This window comes from Monodon monoceros, unplaced genomic scaffold, assembly GCF_005190385.1.
Source record: "Monodon monoceros isolate NGI ecotype Baffin Bay Population unplaced genomic scaffold, NGI_Narwhal_1 Super_Scaffold_15, whole genome shotgun sequence".
NCBI lineage: Eukaryota > Metazoa > Chordata > Mammalia > Artiodactyla > Monodontidae > Monodon > Monodon monoceros.
Genome location: NW_021703771.1, coordinates 41,418,414 through 41,442,345, shown reverse-complemented (window position 1 = coordinate 41,442,345; position 23,932 = coordinate 41,418,414). Strand labels below are relative to the sequence as shown.

At 44.7% G+C, this 23,932-nt stretch overlaps 1 protein-coding gene across 5 annotated transcripts in view; it reads left to right on the top strand.

Annotated features, from left to right (window-relative positions):
* Window positions 1-23,932, top strand: part of FYN (FYN proto-oncogene, Src family tyrosine kinase) — a 207,172-nt gene that overhangs the window by 61,026 nt on the left and 122,214 nt on the right. For 2 of the 5 annotated variants that reach the window (XM_029223386.1, XM_029223387.1), the window contains exon 1: window positions 19,272-22,302. The exons of the other annotated variants lie outside the window; for them this stretch is intronic. The gene's annotated coding sequence lies outside the window, so the exon portion shown is untranslated. Of the gene's footprint in view, window positions 1-19,271; window positions 22,303-23,932 lie in introns of those variants that run through there. 5 annotated transcript variants of the gene reach the window in all.

Here is a 23,932-nt window from a genome sequence, read left to right as displayed (position 1 = left end):
CAGCCGTGGCTCACGGGCCCAGCCGCTCTGCGGCATGTGGGATCTTCCCGGACCGGGGCATGAACCCTTGTCCCCTGCATCGGCAGGCGGACTCCCACCCACTGCGCCACCAGGGAAGCCCTCCCCTTTAGTTTTTAAAGTCCTCCGGAGCAAACATCGTGCTTTCTCTTTACAGAGTTAGCATAAATCCAGATGGCATCAAGGCACTCCCATGTTGGGACGTGATGAGAAACTAAGGTTCAGTAGTGCTGCTTCCAGGGTGGCCTGCACTCTCTCCTTCAGCTCATGTCTTGCGGAAGAATTGGAAAGATGATCCTCAAGTTTCTCAGCACCTCTGTGCTTTCTGCCAGCAAGGGCGGCAGAGCTGCTGTGGGAACTTAGAAATAGCAGGGTCTCTCTACCCAACCACAGCCCACTTTCCGGTTTCAGTAACACCTCTTTGATGAACCTCTGGCTTCCATGCAAATTCTGTTTCCACACAGTGAAGATTTTTGTCATAGCTGATATTCAGTGAGTCTTTACCATGTTGTGCTAAGACCTTTTTACTGTTTCACTGGCACTTCTTGGAAATCCTAGGAGATAGGTAGTATTATTATCTCCATCTTGTGGATGGCAAAACCGAGGCCTAGACAGGTAAAGTTGCTCATCTAAGATCACAGCTGTTATATTATGGTGTGAGGCTTTGTCTGAGTCCAGAGCACTGGCTCTAACCCTCACACTCTTTACTTATTCTTTCTTCCAAGCAAATTCTGATAGAGTCAAAGTTCAGCGCCATAAAAAGTATTTGAGTAACCCTGGGAATTCATTTTATCAGGATTTGGCCTACATTATCTCTGGGGATTCTGTCAAGATGAGACATAGTTTGTAAATGAAACTAAGATAGTGTGATTATTCTCTCAGGGTTGCATTTCATTAACTGTGGCTATTTGCTCATGCTGTTTCATAGAGTTTAACTTAAGTTGTTGGGTTCTCTGGGGGGATGTACAGTATCTACCTAAAATTGATGCTTTGTTAGGCCTTGGGAAAAGTTCATCCAGGTTAGGTGAGGGAGCTCTTTGAACTCTTGCAAATCACTAAACTTTAGATAATCACAAATCTAGTACTGGGGAAGACACCCCACTGTTTAATTTTGTAAGCTGTTTAATTTTGAAAGCACACATCCAACTGTGTATTTTGGAAATTACTTGCAACATACCAAGTCTGTGATTTTAGAACATAATTATAGGTGTCTTACCTCTGATGAAAATTATTCCAGAGTCTAGAACCTAGTAAATGTTCAGTGAAGAGTTGTTTCATGAATGAATTACTAACATTATTTATATAATTTTGACGAACTAAAAAAAATGAGTGGTGAGCAGTCTCAATGTCTATGTGAGGGTAATAATGATAGTGTATAATGTATACCCTGTACTTTAGAGAGGGCATGACCATCTCCACAGAAACATCTTGTATGTTCATAATATCTTTTATCTAAAGAGCTGCATGTTTTAGACATTAGTGAAATCTCAGAACACCGCTCTGAGGAAGATGAGAGACACACTCTTCATTATAGATGAAGCATCTGTGGTTAAGACTGGTTAAGTGTGACTAACTCAAGGCTGATTACTCTAGTTGTAGAAGACTTGTCTCCAGCCTCATTCTGTCCCCATGACCTGTTCTTTGACCTTTCAGAAGCTGTGTGTCCTCCTACTGTCCAGTATCCCCCACCTTATTTTTTGAAATAAAAGAGTTTTAAATTTAATTACCCACTTTAAAGGAAATGTAATAATTGAGCTATGTAAACATAGCTGGTTTCTAAGTATACAACTAAAATATTTCTAGCCATTTGGCCCCAAATGCTTTGTTCTCTTCACACAGTTCCACAAAGTGCACAGTAAGCAGATGGTGCAGGCAAGCTCATGGTTTATTCACGGCCAGTACAGTAGACAGAGGCATATGTGCTAAGCCCTCTCATAGCCGCTCCATGGGAGCCATTAGCACATCCATTTAGATGAAAGAGTCTCGGGGTTTTGCGTGGGCAGTTCTGTTCGCTCCCGTGAAGCATCACCATCTGCCCTGCCTCCTCTCGGCGGCCCAGGCACCCTCCCCTCATGCCCAGGCAGTCACAGACCTGTTCATCAGAACAACCTACCTTCACTTAGATACAGCGCGGATGGCAGCTGCTCTCTGTTTCTCACTCAGACCAGTTTAACCCTAAGCCTGTCTGACTTCCCCCAAGGCTGCTCTTGGACCAAGTTCATTCCCATACAATTCCACAGACATGTCTGAGCACCTTCCCCACGCCAAGCTGGGGCCTGGGGTGCAGAGGGTCCTTGGACATGTGCCCTGGGATCTGGCACATGTGTTTTTTCCTTTGTGCTCTAGTTTCAAGGCTACAACTTTCCTTGTCACCTGTGATGCCCAGAGAGCCAGCAGCTGTTGGGCTGCAAGACTCCCTGCATCAGATGGACCAAACACTAGACCTCTGCTTTCTACACCTCTCTCCAGGGAATTATGCACATGCTTTTCTTCTCAAATGTTCTCTCTGGGTGAATAATTATATTTAAAGAGCAGTGATTCAGAAATGTTTTCTACCCAAAATATTTTGGGGGAGGCAAAAGATTTTGTGGATATCTAGTCCAGCCATTTCTATTGATAATTACTCCTCTCCCCCAAAATTTTGTTTAAAAACGCATTTCAGTTAAAATGATCTGTCAATTTAGCAACCCATAGCTAACTAGTAACAGCCACTCCATTTTCTAATTCCAAATTCCTGGCAGAGCAATCTCATTGGCTTAACTTTTACAACCAAGCCACAGAACTTGTAGGTTCCCAGCCACCGTGTAGCTGGGGCCTCCTTCTGGTCATTTGTTCGCTCCTGTCCAGTCATACATTGCTGGACTAGCTATGGTCACATGACTTGTTGCTGAGCTGTTGCCAGGACAAATTCCCAGAGAAGGGGACAAGGATGGGGCAGATGCCCAAAAACATGTATAGAGGACAGATTGGATTTGAGAGACCCTGAAACGTAAGAGCATATTTTGCCCTTTGTCCTCCAACAAGTCTCTTTGTGAAACTGGATTCTGTTAGAATAAGGAGCACAGAAGCATCTTGGCCCAAATTGTCTAGTGTTTGCTATACTTATGCTTGTAAGTCCAACTCTATGTTGTGTGACACCCCCCCCAATTAACTCTCTATTATGGCATGTTTCAAACCATTCCATTTGAATCTAAACTTTAGGACTTAAGTAAAATTAAAGTCTGTTTATAACTCTAGCACCTAAGCTAAAAAAAATAAATTCATAAATGAAATCCTACAGCATACAGTAGTATTCTTCTGTCTTAAGTGGCTAAAACTGAAGTCCCAGAATTAATAAGTACTGACTCCTTGCACATCCAGCCAGGGCAGAGGCTGAGGACGCTATGTGTGCAACATAGAGCAGCTGGTGTTGGGCAAGGTCTGCTCCCTGTGCCAACGACTCAATTATTGTTTGGTAAACACACCTTTATTCATTGAGGAGCAGGTGTTTGCCAACGTATCATACAGTTATATAGTGAAGGGAGAGCAGTAGACGCACTGTAGAAATATTTTTAAAACAAGTCAACAGCAGACCGTGCATAGGAAAAAGGGCCCAGCTCCAGAGTACCCGCTGCTGTGTGGCATTTAGCAAAGCGCGAGCGTAAATAAGGGCTCAGGAGGACAGAGCACTTTGTCTCAAACACCTCTTTCTGGCTAGGGCCTGGCAGCAACCATTTCCGGCTGTGCCTGCAGGGTGGGTTTGGCTGTGGAGGCGTCAGAGCAGGGGTGCGCAGGTGTGCGTGGAAGTGGGCGTGAATGCACCCAGACACTTAGCTTCCTTACACTCAGGTTTGTAGGAAGGAAAAAAAGGCTCCAAACATGGCTGGTTAAGTGTTTCTTGAGGTCTTGACTTGAAAGGAACATAGACATAAATGTAAATTCTTCCAGAGGTTAGAATTTGGGGGTTGGGGTGACTTGAGAGCTGAACTATCATGTCTAAGAGATTTACAGTTCACGTAGAAGGTGACTGATGGCAATGTTTCCCGATCAGTACCATGGAATATGCAGTATTTTTAACAGACCGACATCAAAAGGCTTCACGTACTGTGACAGATTGCTTTTGTAATTTATTCTGCCCGGATGGCCCTGGAAGACTCTCAATGAAGGTCTTGTGTGAATCTTGTTTTGCTCTTCACATTACAGTGGCTGCCAAAGGCTCACTTGTCAGACCTGATGAGGAGAGCAGTATTTAGCTCTCTTTCTCCCACTTCATAATTCATACTCCCATAGTTTCATCCTACAATAGTATATTGCGTATAAATCTTTAAACCATAATGTCGAATCATTTATCACAGGCATCTCTGTTAAGAACAAGATGGAATTCAGATTACAAAGAAATTTTACTAAATTTTTATTACTCTCTTTGAGCTGCAGCCCTCTGACTAAAAGAACTACTACCTTCAATGAAAGAATTGTTTATTTACAAGACAATAAAATTAGTCATTATTGCCTATTTAATGGCAGTAAGAACTAAAACCTAGGTCTCTCTGACTCAGGAGGTGTACTTAGCATTAAATCACTGTTTCCCAAGCTTCAGTCATTTGTAGACACCTGTCTGATTTTCTCCATATCTGTGTACCACCTATATTATATTTTCCCTTAAATTAAGTTTTTATGCTAAACCAAACTTATTTTTAAAAGAAACTTTATATGACTTCTTCAAGTAGAAAACCAGTATCATTTGATGAATAGCTGATAATCATGAAATAAGTGAAAATCAGAGTGCCACGACAGTCTCATAGATGCCCTTGCCTGTAGAAGTCTCCGGGCCCGAGGCTTCACCTCTCTGATGAAAAGGGGCGTTAGCAGGAGTTAGCTGTTGCAGACAGCTGAGACTTTGGGGTTTGAGAGGGCTGAAGTGTATAGAAAAAGGAATAAGATTCTTGTTTTGTAATTCAGTGATGTGCCTCTGGAATCACCTGGGGCACGCTTGGTAGTGCACACCACTGACCACGCAGCTAACCCGGAGAGCCCGGGAGCCTGCATCTTCTTTCACCTATGCCAGTGAAATAGGTATGCATGGAGAACGGGAGATTGAAAAGTCATTTATTGGGTACCCACTGAAGGCGACCTTAGAGTAGAGGATGGTCATCAAACGTGATGCCTCCTAAGCACTTAAGTTTAGTGGAACTAACATTGTTTAGTGTAACTAGCATTAGTTGGGTAGAAGTTGAAAGATAGGATAAATCCTCCCTCAGCCCATTTGTTTCAGGCCACCTGATGGCGCATTATGCATTTAATTGCGCACAGGCTCCAAACGCACAGGCTCAGCGGCCATGGCTCACGGGCCCAGCCGCTCCGCGGCATGTGGGATCTTCCCGGACCGGGGCACGAACCCATGTCCCCTGCATCGGCAGGCGGACTCTCAACCACTGTGCCACCAGCGAAGCCCCTGGAAAATCATATATCTTAAAAAGAAAAACATAGGTCACTTTTGCTGTAGGCTGTGACTACATGCAATTCAAGCTAAATTATTTTCCACTTTAAAAATCCAAGATATTTTTCTTTTCTGTAGTATATTTATTTTGATTTCAACAGGGGCTTCACTAAACCCTGTGAACACATCTCTCAGCAGTAGCCCTATTGGGTTTAACCTAAAAGACTCCAAGACTTTCTACAAAGGCTAAAAGTGAAATATCGTGTCCTTCATGGAATAGGTGCTCAGTAAATATTTGAGAAGTACATTTGTGAATTTATTTTTGAAATACTTTCCTGGACAAGGTTGTGTCCTTTCTGCAGTTACCTGTACCATCAGGTGCTTTCACAGGTGGGCATGGTGGAGGCATCCGAGCTTCAGCATTTGTGTGCGGACTGCTTCTGTCTGGGGTGATGGTGAAGGTTTGACACTCCCTGATTCGGTTTCTTTAGGTGTATAGTGCCAGGCATCTTCCCATTCCTCCTCTGGCTCCACACACTATCCGCCTTTCTCCACTCTGCTCTTTGCCCCAGAAAATTGACTTCTCTGAACTGCCTGGGTGGTCTCTTTGCCTCTGGTTTCTAGTTGGGTTCAGCAAGGAGAGGGCCTGAGACTGGAGGGAGGGAGAGAGTGAGTCAGGATGCTTCTTCCCTGTAGGGTTTCTCACACTGGCAGCAGCCCTTCGAGGATGGTCACAGCTCCTGTCAGGCAGCCAGTGCTCTCCACCAGCGTTTCTGTCCCGATTCAGGTACCCACTCTCTCATCTTGCCCTTTCAGGCCTTGGGGTGGGACAGAGCCTGCCCTACCTGATTCCCTCTCATTCCTAGCCCAGGGGACCACACTAGGCCTTGTGGCTTTCCTGCACCCTGCCCACTTCTTTGTAAATTGTCCCTTTATTAAATTCCCTTCAAATTATCATACTTTGAGGATGCCACGTGTTTCCTGCTGGTACCCTGACTCATTAAGGGTGTATATACTGACTTCTTAGCAACACACAGCAAAGTTGACTGGTTCCAGAGGGACTGACCTCTGACCTCTGACCTCAGCTTTAATAGCAATGTGTTCTACACCAGTATGGTTCCCAAATGTGGGTGTGCTTCACAATCACATGGGGAGGCTGTGAAAATTCAGGTTCCTGTCCCCCGCCACCTACTGACTTAGGGGTGCTGAGGACAGCTATAAGGCCCTTGTGACGACTGACCGTTTGTAGTTCACTAGACATGGAATATGATGAGTCATAGCACCCCAAACCCCAGTGGCCTTCTGAACAGATAACTGTTTACAGGGCACTAGACCTCTGTCTTGTGCCACGTTCAACTGTTACCTAGCAGGGAGTGAGTGAGTGACACACCCGATACTTGTAAATAAGAATTCTCCTATAAAATACAATTTAATGAGAAAGAAAAGAAAACCTGAGAGAGGGGAATAACTGCTCTTTCAGCACCTGTTAACAGCAGCTCTGATGCACTGGCAGGAGTGGCCAGCCTCCTCCTGGCTCACTGTGCAAGATTTGGAAGAGACGAGACCGTTTCCTGTTAACCAAGGGGGAAGCTCAGTGTCTGTTTTGCCATGGAGTTCCTCACCATCATCTGTTAAGAAGAAAAATCTTATTGGTAACCAAAGTGTCACTCAAGATATGAAATGTAATTAGCTAAATACTGGAAACTGTTCTCCTGCCCAAAAAATTTTTTTGACTTATTTAAAGTCCTGTTTTCAAATAAACACCTTCAGTAGAGCCCTTGTCTAGGCTCATGGAATGCTTCGTTCATCTCCGTCAGTGACCATGCTCTGAAAAAGCATCAGTAGTCACTCTTCTGAGGGAAAATTGAGACTGGGGCTCAAGACCCTGAATGAAACTGGGTAAGCTGTCCAAAAGACATGAGTTCAAATTCCGCTTGCACTAAGAGGTCAGGTCCATTTCTCCTGATCAGGATGTGGGGCATGTGAGGTTCGTAGGGAGTGTTACTCCCTGTTCCACATCCCCACCAGAACTCTGTTATCGTCTAAATGAATTCACATCGGGCTTCCCTGGTGGCGCAGTGGTTGAGAGTCCGCCTGCCGATGCAGGGGACACGGGTTCGTGCCCCGGTCCAGGAAGATCCCACATGCCGCGGAGCGGCTGGGCCCGTGAGCCATGGCCGCTGAGCCTGCGCATCCGGAGCCTGTGCTCCGCAATGGGAGAGGCCACAACAGTGAGAGACCAGCGTACCGCAAAAAAAAAAAAAAAAAAAAGACACATAAAAGAATTCACATCCCTTATCTCAGGGCAGAGTTACAAAGATACTGTAAAGTTAGTTGGAAAGTGAATTCTGCTGAGTCAGTGGGGCAGACCCCGGGTGCCTCTAGCTACCCAGCAGTGGATATTGCGAAATTGTAAGAGAGACGTTCTCATTCCCAAGTTAGTAGTAATTCATCTCACTCAGCCATGAGCCAGGACACGTAGCAGTTCTGTCTTCCCAAAAGGCCAAGTGAGGGTCACTCTGCTGAGGGCTAGTTGCTGGAGAAGGACAGTAAACTATCTGTTATATAATGTTTTGCCATTTCATTCATTTTAAGCCTTTTCCTTTTAATGGTTTGATGAAGTGCTTTTAGCTGATGGGTTGTGGACGTTAAGATAAAGGGTCATCTTGGATGGAATAACCTAGGAACAGAGATCCTCAGAGCTGGGCCTGAGGAAGAATCCAGGTAGAAATTACTGAGGTGTGTCCCCAGCCTCAAGCCAACCCCTCGCCTACTCAGGGTTAGCTTTCAGAGCCATCTAGATTGATTTGCCCTGGAAAGAGAGAGGTGGTTCTTAATGGCCCCCGGGGTTACTTTGACCAGCCCCAAGGAGCCAGGAGTCACGAGCTTATGCAGTTGTGTTTCACCTCTGAACACAAAGTGCTCAGAGAGGAGAACGTTTGGTCAGACTTTGTGTTTTCAACAGTCTAACTAAATTAGATGCTGGCGCTAGGGACCCTAGGAACTGTGCTGGTGTCCTAGAGGGTAGGCTACAGGCAGGGGGCAGAGTGCGATGGCCAGTTTACATGTAGACCCCTCACCTCCTACTCCACCCCATTCCACTTTGCCCTTCCTTTGACCCCATATCCATGGGGCCTTCAGCTACCCTGAGAGCCATTGTAGGCTCAGAAGAAGGCAAGCGGAAAAGGCTAGGAAGAGCAGAAAAACACTTTAGAGGAGCTGCTGCAAGAGCCACAGCTCCTAGTGCCAGCCCTGCTCCACCACCCACAATGCCTTTCCTTCACACAGCCTACATTTTTTTTTCACTTCAATTTTTTGGTAGCCTACAATTCGATCATTTTCATTCGAGGTTATAAGTGACCTTTAAAATAAGGCAGTTGTTTCAGAGGAGTTTGATGACTCATTAAACAGTTAGTGACACATGTGTGTGAATTAATTCGATCAGATTGTTCAGCCAGGGGGAAGGGGCCTGTGACTGGAAAGATGGGGGCACCTTGGGAAGGGGGCCCAGGTGGGATGTGAGGTGACAGGAATCCAATAGGAGGACTAGAAAGGGGACAGTTGTAGGAGTGAGGAGAGGATTAGGGAGGAAAACTGCAACCACAGGGACTCGCTCCTAAGACCCAGAAGTCAGGCAGCGGTGGTTTTCTTCTGCATAAGGCTGGTTTGGTGGGGCAGCCTGGTCCCTAACACCACCAGCAGTGGCATCTATCCTGTGGAAGGTTGCCAGACTTAGCAAATTTTAAAAATACACAGTGCTCGATTAAATTTGAATTTCAGATAAACAACGAATAATTTTTAATGTATGTCCTAAATTGTTTATCCAAAATTTAAATTTAACTGGGTGTCCTGAATTTTATCTGTCAGCTCTCAGAATGGCTGAGCACCTGACATTCGGCAGTTCTGTGAGAAAGATGCTGTGGTGGGGAAGCTGAGGCTAAGAGGGCTTGTGGTTTACAGCCTCTCGGGTGGTATAAAAACCTCCAAAGCTGGTGCTCCTAAGCCCTGGACCATCATCCATGGCAGGCTTACGGACCCACTTTGGGCCATCTGACATTTATGTTGGGGTAGCAGTAAGAACCCTAGAGGGAGGTGCGGCCAGCTCCACCATAAGAGGCCCTTCCAAAAGGCTCAGAGGGCTGGGAGGCTGCAGCAGGCTAACACAGACTCCAGAAGGTGAAGCCCCAGGTGGGGTCAGGGTGGAGGGCTGGGAGGGACAGAAGAGCCATCTGGTCTACCTTCTTCATTTTATGAGGAAGCTGAGGGCTCTCAAGGCAAAGTGACGACTCAAGTCACGGAAAATCAGTGAAACCTGTGGGAGAATCAAGTTTCTTAAGTCCTCACGGAGTTCTTTCCACTACATGGTGCTGACAGCAGATTCTTCGTCAAGCCTCCAAGTTTCCACACAGCACTACTTTGTATACAGTACCCACTTAGGCTAACCTTGTAGGAAAGACCCTGTTCTGCTTATGAGTCACCACCCTCGTTTTCTTTTCTGTTGGTGTAAAAACCACGTTGGTAGCCCCTTATTACCAAGAGGCTGGGTGATATTTTATATCCCAGTTAACAAAGACCAGGGACCAAGAGATGCAGGTTTTGCCATTCATTTCTTTAGATGCTATTTGGGGCAGTTATGCATGTTTCCAAAATTTGGCTACTCAGTAGAATGAAAGAAAAACATGCAGCTATGCTTGCTTCTGGCTTTAGAATATACATTGGTGGTTTTGCAGTATAGTATTCCATCCCTATTTAAGACAGTAACATGATAGGAGAACAGTCAGCAGCAGTCTGCAGAGAGCTCCCAGAGCCCTCTATGGTCCCCAGTTGGGCAGAAATGAATGCTTAGGGTAGAGTGAAGGAGGGAGGGACGCTCCTGAGGTGGAGAAAAGCAATATCCCCAGTTCCTCCAGGAACTGAGTTTTATGGTAACAGAAGGTGTGGATGTTCCCCAAAGCCTGACTCTGCCCTGTTTTTTTCCTGAATCCTTAAGCATGGTCTTCTTATATTTTCAGGACCATGATGCCTCTTCCTGGCTTTTCAACATTTGAGAATGACATGTTCTTTTTAAGTTGATTTGGTTTACTTTAGCAGCTTTTGATGTAAACTGTGGATTTGAGGATAAGAATACTTCAGTGAACCAGTAGCTGTGTCCACACTATCTTGTCCCCTCAGTGAATTAGCACGTGGGAAACTATTTAGAGGGGAGAAGGTCATTTATGGGAAAGAAGACTCTTTTCTTCTCTATTCACGTGGTTTTCTCCGTTCCCGACATGATGGATATTTGTGGTGTTTTCTTGGAAAGCAAATTATCCCACATAAACGTACCATGGCTTCTTTGGGAAGCTGAAATTCCACAAGCTCTTCCACAGATTATTTCTTCAGGTAATTCTACATTTGCACTGTTTGCTGCAGAAATGCAATAATCCTAGGCAAGTTGTTTGTGTGCTATCTCAGGAGTGATAATATTAAACATTAGCAAGCCAAAGTCACAGGCAAAAGCACCTGTTACTTGGATTCTTGTATTACTTCCCTTATATTGCCCCGTATTACCCACCCCTTAGGAATCACTGACTGGAAGCATTATGAAGTGATTACTTCCTTCCCTGATATTAACAATAATTATACTTGACTCTTCACAAATTGGAGAATGTGAAACTAAAAAGCTGAAAATATATGATGAGTGAAGCTGGCTGGGATCTGATCAGCTTTGTAATTTGTGGTCCTGAATTCACAGTAGCTTGAGAATAAGAAAACCTCTTATACATTTATCAATGATATCTATTGACTTCAAAAAAAAATGGTCGTTAGGGTGAAACCTCCCTTCCAGACTCAAGCCATAAAAGTGGCATAGTTCAAAAAAAAAGTTTAATGAAGCCCAAATATTTGAAGCGATTGAATTAATAGTTTTAAAAGAGCCAGATAAGTGTGTACCCCTGAAAGGAAATCTATTTAGAAAATTAAAAAAAACAAAAAAACAAAAAACCCTACCAGTTAGCCAAGAAGAGTGCTCAGAGGATGAAATGGCAGCATGCCCTTGGAACTCCAAAGGTCACTGGGGAGATGCTGTTTTGAGGCAGATTGGAGGATCCTGGGAACAGTTCTGAAAGAGGGTGGACCCTTTCTCTAGAGAAAAGTGGGTAAACAGCTAAGCTGCTTAGTTTCCATTTTTGTCACTTAGAAGAACTTCAGCTGAATTCTGGTCATCTTCTGGTCCCACATTTTCCCAGCAAGAAAAGCATGCATGGTTGGGAATTGTAGGAGTTTTAGCCAGATTCTTTAAGACGCACTCTGCATCCATCCTGGTAAATAGTGCTTAAGTATTGCATTGTTAACTTGGCACGTGTATACAGCTCATCTGCCAACTGAACTGCAAATGTCTTGAAGACCAAGATGGTATCTGATACTTCTCTGTTCTCTTCATTAGCACCTGACCAGCACCTTGCACACTGTTCAGTCACCTGTTACACAGAGATCTTCCCCTGGTGCCCAACAAATTCACGCCAGTCATCGTGGGGACTGAGATGGGGCAAAGCCCTTTTTCTCAAAGGCTGTGCTCACGTGTAGGCTGCCTACAGAACACTCATATGTATGTCTAACACCAGTGGAAGTGAGAGGAAGGAGTAATCCAAAAATGGTGCACAACCTAGGCACCGTTTTTGTTTGTCACCAGTCTCAGATGCACTTGCTATTTTTGTAATTGGCTCATGATTTTCTAGTATGATCTGGACCACTGGAGAGGCCCCTCAGTTTTCTGAAAATTCATAGAGTGAATGATACGTTTCCAGATAAGTCTTAGGTGGCTGGTATGGAAGTTCTGATGAATTTTGGTATTCATTTTCCCAGCCAACAAATTTCTCTCCCTATAAATATTTGTTCAGGTAAACTGCACGTCATAAGACTTTCCATGTGTTCTACTTCAGGGAGACTAGGCAGGTGTAACAGGAAAACTGGGGAACCCACCTGAAAAGCCATCTGATCCTACAGAGCAGACGCTCCCACACCTGTGGCTGGGCATCTAGTCTTATGATGTGGGGTCTCATTATTTGCTGGCAGAGGTCTTCTTACTATCTGAGAAGCGTTAGGATAAAGTGCAAGGAAGTATAAGGTGATTAAGGATCGAACAGCAAACACTGAGATTTTTTAGATTAAAATTTTGAGCTGTTCTCTTTCCAAATCATGGAATTTAGGCATTTGCCATTCATACTTGTCTCTGCCGCAGCCCCCATGCTACCCCACCCTGTCCTCAGAAGATTTCAATAATAATAATCACTTGGTTTCCCACGAGAATAGTTGAGGCGAGAACTGCAGGCCTGGGCAAGGGAGGGTTAGATCTAAAGCTGGGTTTCCAGAAATTGAGGCAGAGCTTTGTGTCAACTGCAAAATAACCTATTCATTAGCAATTCTGCTGCATCATCCTTGGAACTTAAATTCCCATTTTCATCTTGGTGGGTATTTTCAGGAGTCAGTGAATGGTATTAACTTATGCTCTGGAAAAATGGGAGGATCCTGTGGCAGATTTAAGAAGCACGGTTGCAGTCAGTCTTTTCCATTTTAGATTATAGTAAACTCCTGCGTCAGGCTTGCTTTCTGTGAGTTTTCTTTTCCTCCCTTCATCACGTTCGTTATCCCTTGGGCGAGTTGTGTCTGTCCCTCCTGCTGCACTCCCCCGCACTACGTGCTGAGAAGCTCTCCTGCAGAGCCTCCAACCAGCTGGAGAGCCTTCTTTCTCCCATCCCCCTGTCTTTCCCACCCCGTGGTGAGACCCATGCCTAATTTTCAGCTCTTTCTGGGGCAGTGTGGCATTACTTGGAAGAAAATTAGAAAGCATTTTACACGGATTATTACAAATCATTAATTGAAGTGCCACGAAACCCAGGGAATTTATTCTCCCATTGATGTGTGCGTAACTCCTATTAACATTAATAAAGTTGTTTAGAATCAAAGAACGGGCAGGAACCCCTAACAGAGGATCCATTTTGATCCTACTTTACAGAGTGACTCATACCCACAGGGCATCAACAAGCATTTTAAATATAATTTTTACCACTCCTTTTTAAAAAGGAGAGCAATTACTGAGTATGTCATCACAGTAGGTTCACGTCCTTCACTGTGAAGGACAGTAGCTGTTGTGAGGTCCTGCCCCACCCGGCTTGGAAGTCCGTGTGAACGCAGGCAGGATCAGGGCGGGAGGCGTCCCTTGAGGCTGCCGCGCCTGCGCACTGCCGTGGGGGGAGCTGCCGAAGCAGTGGGAAGGGGACCGTGACCGCTGGCATCCGCAAGACAGAGAGAAGTAAACAGATGTTTGCTTCACCTGAGCCGTTTGTGCCCTGCCCCAACTGTGCAGTTATTGATAAGTCCCATCAGTGAAATGGACCATTGAGGGGGGGGTGGATTTTAGTTTAGATAATTGTAAAGCTTTTGAACGCTCCAGGGACCCCAAAGAATCTGAAGATGTAGAAACAAGTGGAAAGTACCTTTGACCTTTCAAGTAAAATGCAAACACTAGGAGTTAGAGCTGCACTTTCTCTCACAGTGAATGAATTTGTGCAGTGCTTATTTATTCACCTTCATAGCCAATAAAGGGACACTTCCAACGGGCCCCATTTTTAGGTCTGTGTGTCTCCCCTCACCCCTTTCAAGCTCCTTCTCTACCTCCTCTTCTGTCTATCATAGGGCATTAATTTGTACATGTGTTTTTAATGTTTGTAAAGTGACTTCAATGTGGGTGACAGAGAAGAGAGATTTTCATAATTATGTCCGATTTGGACGAGAAGGTTGGTATCCTTTCAGTGTCCTGTGGTCTTTCTCAGAAATGTTAACTTTTATAACACTTAGATTAGCACTTGTTTGTTTTTAATGTTGCTTTTTAAAAATCATTTCCTAAAAGGCTTAGATGGAAAACCGTGAATTACTTTTATTAGGTTTTTGAAGTGCTAGTTATCACTGAATTATTTCCCTCAAGACTGGCAGCACCTCACCTAGTCTTGTCCTTGGAATGTTACTGAACCTTGCAAGAACTTTGAGTTCCTTCTGCTTTTGTCTGAGGTTGGGAAGCAGGTATTCATTTCTGAAATTGTTAATCTAGATGTTCTGAGAAAGAATACGGAATATACCTTTAATCACTGAACCTCATTTCTAGCTCTTTATTTTTTCTTAAAGAATAAGTATAGAGTTTCCAAAAAAAAAAACAAACAGAAAGCAATGCTGGTTATAAACAGGTAGAATCCAGCTGGCACTGTGTAGATAAAAACAAGCCCAGAATTCTGTTCACTTATCCTTCACCACAGGACTGTGAACTGGGTCAGGATTATCCTTGTTTTACAAATGAGGCGGCTGGAGCTGGAGAGAAAGGCTGGAGCCTTTCTCAGGGCCACAGATCCAGGGAGGGTTGAGAACAGGGCCTGCATGATTACTGCCCAGCCCTGCCTGCCTTTGGGTCTTGTTAGAGTTTGTTCCCAGAGACCAAATTTGACTCTCCAGTGCCTAACAGAGTTGCTTGGAGCATGACAGACACTCAGTAAATGGTTGGTGAATGAATATATTGACAGAGCCAATATATTGGCTGAAGTTGAAGATGTATAATATTACCCATTGCATAGGGTTACCGTGAGGACAAAATAAGATAATAATATATACAAACATAACATATATATATACACATATATATGTTACACATATAACATGCTCAGTAAATGCTCTTTTCTCCTCTTTTGTCTTGGTTCGTTTAGACCACCCGCCTGTGGTTTTGCTACCAGGTGTGTATGTCTCTCCATTTATTTTGATATGATGCACAAAATGTAATACATTTTGTGATATGGTTGTATTACCATATCACATGCACGTGCGATTGAAAGAAATTTTTTTCACCAAATAATACTACATATGCTGCCTGTATTAGTTTGCTAGGCTGCCATAACAAAGTACCACAGTCTGAGTGGCTTAAACAACAGAAATTTATTTTTGCACAGTTCTGAAGGCTGGAAGTCTGACACATCAATGTGTCAGCAGTGTTGATTTCTTCTGAGGTCTTTCTCGTTGGCTTACAGATGCTGTCTTTTCCCCTAATCTCTTCGTCTTATGAGGACCCCAGTCATATTGGATTAGGGCCTTACCCTAGGACCTCATTTTAACTTAATTACCTCTTCAAAAGCCCTGTCTCCAAATACAGTCACATTCTGAGGTTGTACTGGGGGTTCGGACATCAACATATGGAAAAAGGGAGGCACATTTCAGTCCATGTCAATGAATGCCTTTGATATTTTTCCCTTTTATTTCATTAAAGAAAATGCTGGTGACAACCAACTAAGTTGAATTTTCTGACCCCCTAAATTGATTACAGACCACAGGGTGAAAGGAACTACGGTGGTGGGTTGTGTTGGTTTACCAGGTTAGTGTGAAATTGGCACCAGCACTGGGACTGGCCGCTGATTGCAGAGACAGCCCTAGAAGCTCAAACACAAAAGGGAGCATAAGGTCAGAGTGGGCAGCCTTCTGCAAATATACAGCAAGTTCCTTAGCTCGGGTCAACAAAAGTTTTCTGTAAATGGCCAGACAGTAAGTATTTTTTGACTTTGCAGGCCATATGGTCTCCGTTGAGACAGCTCTGCTTTTGTATCATGGCAGCAGCCAGAGACAATACATGAACTAATGGGTGTGGCTGTGTTCCAATGCAACTTCATTTATAGACTCCGAGATCGGAATTTCTTAGAATTTTCACATGTCACGAAATATTCTTTAGGATTTTTTCCCCCCAGCCATTTAAAAATGTAAAAACCATTCTTAGTTCATGGGCTGTGCAAAAGCAGTCAAATCAACCCACCGGCTGTAGCTTGCCTACCCTGCCCTTTCTGGTACAGCCAAGTCATCTAGCTGAAAGGCTCTCAAGGAATTGGCCTGGGTGATTTTTCCTCAGTCCACGTAAATTCTAAACTGATTATCATGCTTGACTCTTGTGATTTATCTATATTTCCAAATGGAAAATCTCTGTGGCCACTCATAAAAAATGACTTTGCCTTTTAAAAATTTTTTATTGGAGTATAGTTGCTTTACAATGTTGTGTTAGTTTCAGGTGTACAGCAAAGTGAATCAGTTATACGTATACATATATCCACTCTTTTTTAGATTCTTTTCCCATATAGGTCATTACAGAGTACTGAGCGGAGTTCCCTGTGCTATACAGTAGGTCCTTATTGAAAAATGACTAGGTCCCTGGTGGCATAGTGGTTGAGAGTCCGCCTGCCAATGCAGGGGACACGAGTTCGTGTCCCGGTCTGGGAAGATCCCACATGCCGCGGAGCGGCTGGGCCTGTGAGCCATGGCCGCTGAGCCTGCGCGTCCGGAGCCTGTGCTCCGCAACGGGAGAGGCCACGGCAGTGAGAGGCCCGCGTACCGCAAAAAAAAAAAAAAAAGACTTTAAAAGCAAATGTTATTTTCTTACCAGAGAGAACTTTAACTGGGGATGTAGAAACCTCCTTAAATGATCCACACAATCGTCATCTGTCAGATAGTGAAGAGTAGAATTCAGCATAGAAAGTCTGCACAAAAACAACAGAGTTTGAATCTAGGGGGGGTCTCCTTTGGGAAGCCAATATTCGGGGAAATGGAATCGCTGAGGAAAGTCCCAGGTGTCCTCGTGGCACATGGAGTCTCCTCCACGCAGCTGACTGCATGGTCCCAGTCCCCATGCTTACCTCTCAGGGTGAGTGAGGTCTCTCTCATAGGAACTCTGTACCCTCCACAGTCCCCTCGCACACGGTGCCCTCCCAGCTCAGAAGGCAGGCCACAGTGAGACCCTCTCTCACTCCCCGTGGAGGCTGCCAGCAGCCCAGGATGCTGTGTAAGTGCCCAAGTAAATCTCCCTACCAGGGGGTCCCAGAGAACAAAGCATCTGAGAAGACAAGAGTCTGGCCATATGGTTTCTGTGCCCCCAGGGATGTATTTTAGTGGTGGCCAGAGCAGTTGTGCAGAGCCCATGTCTAATGATGACAGGCCAGCCCCGCACAGCCTCTGAGCAGCTGCTGAGGTTGAGCTACCCTCAGAACTGGAGACAGAATTCTCTCTCCATCCATGTGATGCTGCAAGATCAGGACTCCGCCCTGTGACTATGTGTATCCAAGCGGGAATCTGAAGAGCCCAGAAACGGACAAAGGCAGGAATGGTATCCTGGGAGTTATTTTCAGTATTTCAGGCTGTCGAGTGGAAACTATACATTTATCCACAGTAAGGCTTAGAGGCCAGCTGAGCTGTTGTTGCCCCCAGGGGCAGGCCGGAGCTGATGTCTTGGGGTGAATCTGAAGGGGGATGGAGCACCTAGAGGTGTCACATAGAGATCACCTTTATCCTCAGGGCTTTCCCCTCCAGAGATACTGCAGACTGTAAACCAAGGCCCCAGGAAGCTGTTTTTTAATTGACGTGAAAAATTGGGCTTGAATATCCAGATTTTCACCTTAAAAAATCAGTCAGATAAAATTAAAAAGATTTGTTATTTTATTTTGAAACTGTTTACTTCATGCCATCCTAACATACAGTAATAAAATAACTTTGGCATGACAGTCATCTTAAGTGAATAAAAAACCCAATGAAATGAAATGACACTTCTAAGCTTTTAGCAAAGCAAAGTTTTGAATTATCTTGCTTAAATTAGATTGCTGTGCTCTTTTGCTTTCAGTATTTACAAGAGCTCTGTTTTGTCTCTGGTTTCACTGCCTTAACCACTGAGATTATTTTTAATTGAAGTATTATTAACATTCATACAGAAAAGTACACACATTGTTAATTGCACTGAAAATGAATTTTCACCAAGTGCATACTCCCCCGTAACCGGGAGCCAGATGGAGGAAGAACGTCACCCAAGCCCCTTAGACCCCTTCCCAGTCCCAAACCAACCCCACTCCCACCAAAGGTAACCATTATACCATGGTTTCTAACATAGGTTGAATCTTTCTACTTTGAACTTTATATAAATAAAATCTTAAGGATGTATTCTTGTGTCTCTTTCAACATTACATTTGGGAAATTAACCCATGTTGTTATGAGTTGTAGTTTGTTTGTTCTCATTGCCGGGTAATGCATTGTTTATTGTAAATTTATTTATCCCTTCTATTGCACATGGGCTTTGGGGTGGGTTCCAGTTTGGGGCTATTGCAGACAGTGCTGCTAGGAACACTCCTGTACATGTCAGTGGGTGAGTACCTTTAACGTTGCTGAGGACAGATTCCTTGATGGTGAGATCCTGGGTCATGGGACGTAGGTATGTCCAGCTCTAATAGATCCTGCCAGGTTTCCACAGTGTCTTCATCAATTTACATTCTCACCAGCACTGTATGAGAGTTCCAGTTGTTCCATGTCATCACCACTCTGTGGTTTTTGTCTCTGTCATTTTGGCCTATCTGGTAGGTGTGTATTGGTAAGGCATTGTGATTTTAATTTAGTTTTCTTTGATGACTAAACTAGAGCATCTTTTATATGTTTATTGGCCATTTGGATTTCCCTTTTTGTGAAATTTCTCCTCAAGTTTTTGCCCATTTTTATATTGGGTCATCTGCCTTTTCCTTATGGGTTTGTAGGAGTTCTTTGCTGGATTTATATATTGAAATTATTTTCTCCACTATGTGGCCTACCTTTTGATTCTGTTGATATCTTTTGATAAAGAATTATTAATTTTAGGGCTTCCCTGGTGGCGCAGTGGTTGAGAGTCCGCCTGCCAATGCAGGGGACACGGGTTCGTTCCCCGGTCCGGGAGGATCCCACATGCCACGGAGCGGCTGGGCCCGTGAGCCACGGCCGCTGAGCCTGTGCGTCCGGAGCCTGTGCTCTGCAACGGGAGAGGCCACAACAGTGAAAGGCCTGCGTACCGCAAAAAAAAAAAAAAAAAAAAAAAAAGAATTAATTTTAATACAGTCCAACTTAGTTTTTTCATTCATGGATAACACTTTCTTGTATTCTGTTTTTTAAAAATCTTTACCTGTCACAAGATCTGAACGTATTCTTCGTTTTCTTCTGAAAGTTTTATTATTTTACCTTTCACATTTGTTTCCACCATCCATCTGGAATTGACTTTCGCATGTAAAGTAGAGATTAAGAATCATTTTTTTCATATGGATACGCAGTGTATTCATTTCCTAGGGCTACCGTAAGGAGTACCACAAACTGGGTGGCCTAAAACAACAGAAATGTATCCTCTCATAGTTCTGGAGGCCAGAAGCCTGAAATCAAGGTGTGGGCAGGGTCATGTTCCCTCTGAAGGCTCCAGGGAAGAATGGTTCCTTGCCTCTTCCTAGCTTCTGGTTGTGGCTGGTAATCCTTGACATTCCTTGGCATGCAGCTGCATTGTTCTGATCTCTGCCTCTGTTGTCACATGGACTTCTTCCCCTTGTGTTTCTCTGTGTCTAAACTTCCTTCTTCTTATAAGGACACTGGTCGTAATGGATTTAGGGCCCACCCTAATCCACTGTAACCTCATTTTAACTAATTACATCTTCAGTGACCCTATTTCCAAATAATGTCACATTATGAGGTCCTGGGGGGTGTTAGGACTTCAATATATCTTTTGGGGGAACACAACCCACAGTACCCAGTGAACCCAGTGCCATTTATTGAACTTCAGTGTCATCTTTGTCATAAATCAGGTGATTATCTGTGTAGGTACATTTTGGGACCTTCTTTTTTGTTCTATTGGTCTAATTGTCTATGACACAGATACCACACTGTCTTAATTACTGTTATTTTATGAATCTTGGTATCTGATAGATGGGATCCTTGGATGTAGGTAAAATAGGTCCTTGGTAGAGAGAAGGTAGAGGCGTTAGTTCAGCCATGTTGCCACATGGAGAACCGTGGCTGGAACAGGTATTGAGGACACGATGCAGATAATGGTGGGGATAGGGGTCTAGATCTGAGGTTTTCAGTGTTGAGAACATTAGGGTTCCCCAGAAGTGCCAGGTGGGCCAGGAGGATGGCCAAGGTGGTGGTGTTTTGAGTCCTTTCCTCCCTGAACCAGAGCTGTTCTGTTCCACTTTTATCTAGTATGTTGGAGTGTAGCATAAACATTAGAAATACACATGCACTCACATCTATGTGTGAATACACAAGATTCTTGTACTAAAAAATAGCTTAAAGACTACCAGACTAGATATTCTTTAACATTCCATTCAGCCCCAGGATTCTGGGATTTTAACATTGTAGCCAGCCCACACTCCAGGGCCTCTGCACACATCGTTATTAACCTTGATCTTGGCAGCATTGTGATACTGTGTGCATATCCCAGGCCTTCCCAGGAGCTACTGCAGAATGTCTGTTTGGAGGGTCTTGAGCGTGGTAATCAGGTTGGAAGAGAGCTCGGGGACTTGTCCAGCTGCATCATAGCAAAGCAGCGTTTTTATTCAGACTCTGGATTGCAAATCACTAGAAACAGCTTCATTTACAAGGAAAATCAGAAATAATTCAAGTACACTACAAAACAGAGTTTCTGTTTTATTTTTACCTGATACCTAAGAGATGTGATCACCTGATAGAAACTCACTGCCAGGAAGAAAAGAAAGACATGCTTATTATAAATATATACTTCATTTTCATAAGTTTTATAGAACAGAATCTTTTTCCTCCTGACAGTCAACTAATTATTCCAATGGCATTTACTTCGTTTATGTCTTTCCCAAATAAACCCTCAGCCTAGAGGTTTAAACATAGCAATCATCGTCATTATCATAAATAATAATAATTATGTAATTATTAATATATTGCATATTAATGACGTATAATAAATTATTATTTGAAGGAGGAGGAGAAGAAATTATATCACTACTACCCTTCCTGCTTGGGGTTGACGGAGACTGTGGGGAGCCCTAGAGCCCCATCCACCCCCTCCGACCACCCGTTTGCATGACTCAGCCCAACCACCATGCCAGTGAGCCCAAAATAAATACCTCAGAGCCGCCTCTTGGGCAGCTGAAGATAAGCTCATTTGCTGGTTTGGGTGTGCCTTGCTCCACCGTGAGCCTGAGTCCCCCTCATCCTGGCAATGGCTGATGAGAGAGGAGCGGTCAGCCCTTCTGTAGTCCGACCTTTCTGCCCTCTCGTCCTGTGGTCAGTAACCCCTTTGTGCTGGCCAAGTGCTCTCCATGCTCATCTCTTGGTCTACCCATCACTCTTCTCCTCTTTCCTTGCACTCTTTACTCCCACTCCAGCAAATAAGAGAACAACAACCACAGCCTTGCTTGAGTATCCCCAACTTGTGGTGGTGAAGACCAGGGCCCCTGTAGGCAGGGAAAGCAGATGGGCCAGTGATGCCTTCTTGGAGCGCCCCTCTCCCTCCCCCACGAGGGGTGAAGGCCACAGTCAGTCCTAAAGCAGGCTCGGTTTCCTAGGGAACTCTGTTTTCTGCTTCCCATCCTCCTCCCCTTGCGAATGGGCTTTGTTTGCACACTTGCTTGTTTGATGTGTTATTGCGCCATTTGGAACTCTTTAGTTTTGCAGACAATTGACTTTGGACTTGCAGGGGACGCTGTCACATGCCCAGCTTGCACCACACACTTCACAGGACAGGACAGCCGTAGCCACCGTAGGAGAGCTATGTAAGGGAGGGGAAGTCACCCTCCCTAGCCCCTGCCCCTGCCCCTCATTCCTTGCTTTTGAAAATAAGACAGCAGGGACTCACACAGCTGTTCCTTAACGGGTAGGCCCTGCAAGTGTGCTGGCTTTATCATCAGCCTGCACCGGCTGGAGGAAGACTTGGAAGCCCCATTACAGAACACAGGTCACAGAGGTGAACTGAAAAGGACAAAGCCCTCTGACTCAACAAAATGACGAGAAGTGGCTCCTCTGTGCGAAGCAGTGGGCTGGGCAATGTGACAGCGGTTCAGAGATTTAGGGTAAGCGCCTGCCCTCAAGGATCTGGCTCTTTCCTGTGAAGCAGACAGTGTGGTAAGGTCTATAGTAGACATGTAAATGGTGAAATGAATTCCAGTGGAGGAAATCGGACAAGAAATTCAGGGAGGGATTCATATTCGAGTTGGGCTCGAGGGGCAGGTTGGGTCGCCATTCTTGCAGGTGGAGGTAAGGGTGCATGAGAGGAAAGAACAGGGCAGGTGGAGGCCGGGAGGAGGGACAGGTGCTGGAAACAGCAAATGCTTTCGGAAGGCTGGGTGTGAGGGAGGAAAAAGAAATGGGAGATAAGGCCAGGGTGGGTTTGGAATGGAGGTGGGTGGCTTTGAGCACAAAGCTGAAGAGTGTGAGTGTGTGTTAAGTCATTGGTTTTTCTAGCCATGTCACCACCCTGAGGTTCCTTGGGGGTGGCTCATAGGCACTGCAGGAGCAAAGGTCCAGAGCAGCTCCTTCCTTGCCCATGTTATATACTGGGGTATTGTCTTTCTTTTAAGAGGGTTCCCATTGGCCTGTGCCAGAGACCCATTCTCACTTATCTAGTCTCCATCAGTCTGCAAGTACTTACTGAGAGCCCTGTATGCCTAGCCCTGTACTCAGTTCTGCTGAAAGACGGTAGAAGATTTTGACCCAGTGGCATGGTAGTAAGAGCCACTGGGTCAGCAGCCTGAATTATAATTCCGTCTCTGCCACCCACTCATCATAAATCCTTAGGCAAGTCTCCTGGCCTCGCTGGGGCCAGTTTCTCACCTGTGAAGTACAGGGCTGGGCTGGTAAGTTGTTCCCAGCCGAGACATTTTAGGACCAACATGATCAGTACTATAATCTAGAGTTTTCCTGTGTGTGGACAGAGTAGGAAAGGGAGAGACCAGAGGCAAAGAGGCCACTTAAGAGGTGATGGCAAGAATTCCTGTGAGGTGTCTTAAGAGTCTGAGTGAGGCCTTTTACTTATTCATTCAACAAACATAATACTCAGTGCCAGCCACTGAGCATTGGGAATATAGCAGTGACCAAAACAAAGTCCCTGTCCTCAGGGTACTTTCTGTCTAGAGAGCAACAGTGGGACTGGAAACAAGGGTGATAGATCAAGAGATGTAGTTTGAAACTCATGACAAGGGTGATAGTTGGAGCTGTGGACGTTTATGAGGTACCAGGGAAGAGAAAGCAAAAAGATTTGGAGGGAAAGAGAGACCTGAGGTGATGGAACCTCAGGAACATTCTGTGGAAAATCAACTAATGTTTACTCCATAATAGAAGATACATTCTGTATCAAGGCAACGCAACACACCCATGCCCCCCAAATATCCCATTGTTGAGAAGCTATGACACCAAAGAGAGAATGTCCATTTAGACACCCAGTTCTCCTTGACTATTGACTACATCACTCCTGTATATGAAGCAAAATTACATCAGAGCCATATATGGTTTTATATCATAACAGGTCTATTTGGTTTACTCAGAAAGGTCTTTAATAAGTTAACAGTGATACGTAAAAGTGGTATGGGTGGCTGCCTAAGCTGTTAGTCCCTCAAATCTTTTCCCAAACCAGCTTGCTCCCTCCCCCTCCCTCCCCTCCCTCCCCCTCCCTCCCCCTCCCTCCCCTCCCTCCCCCTCCCTCCC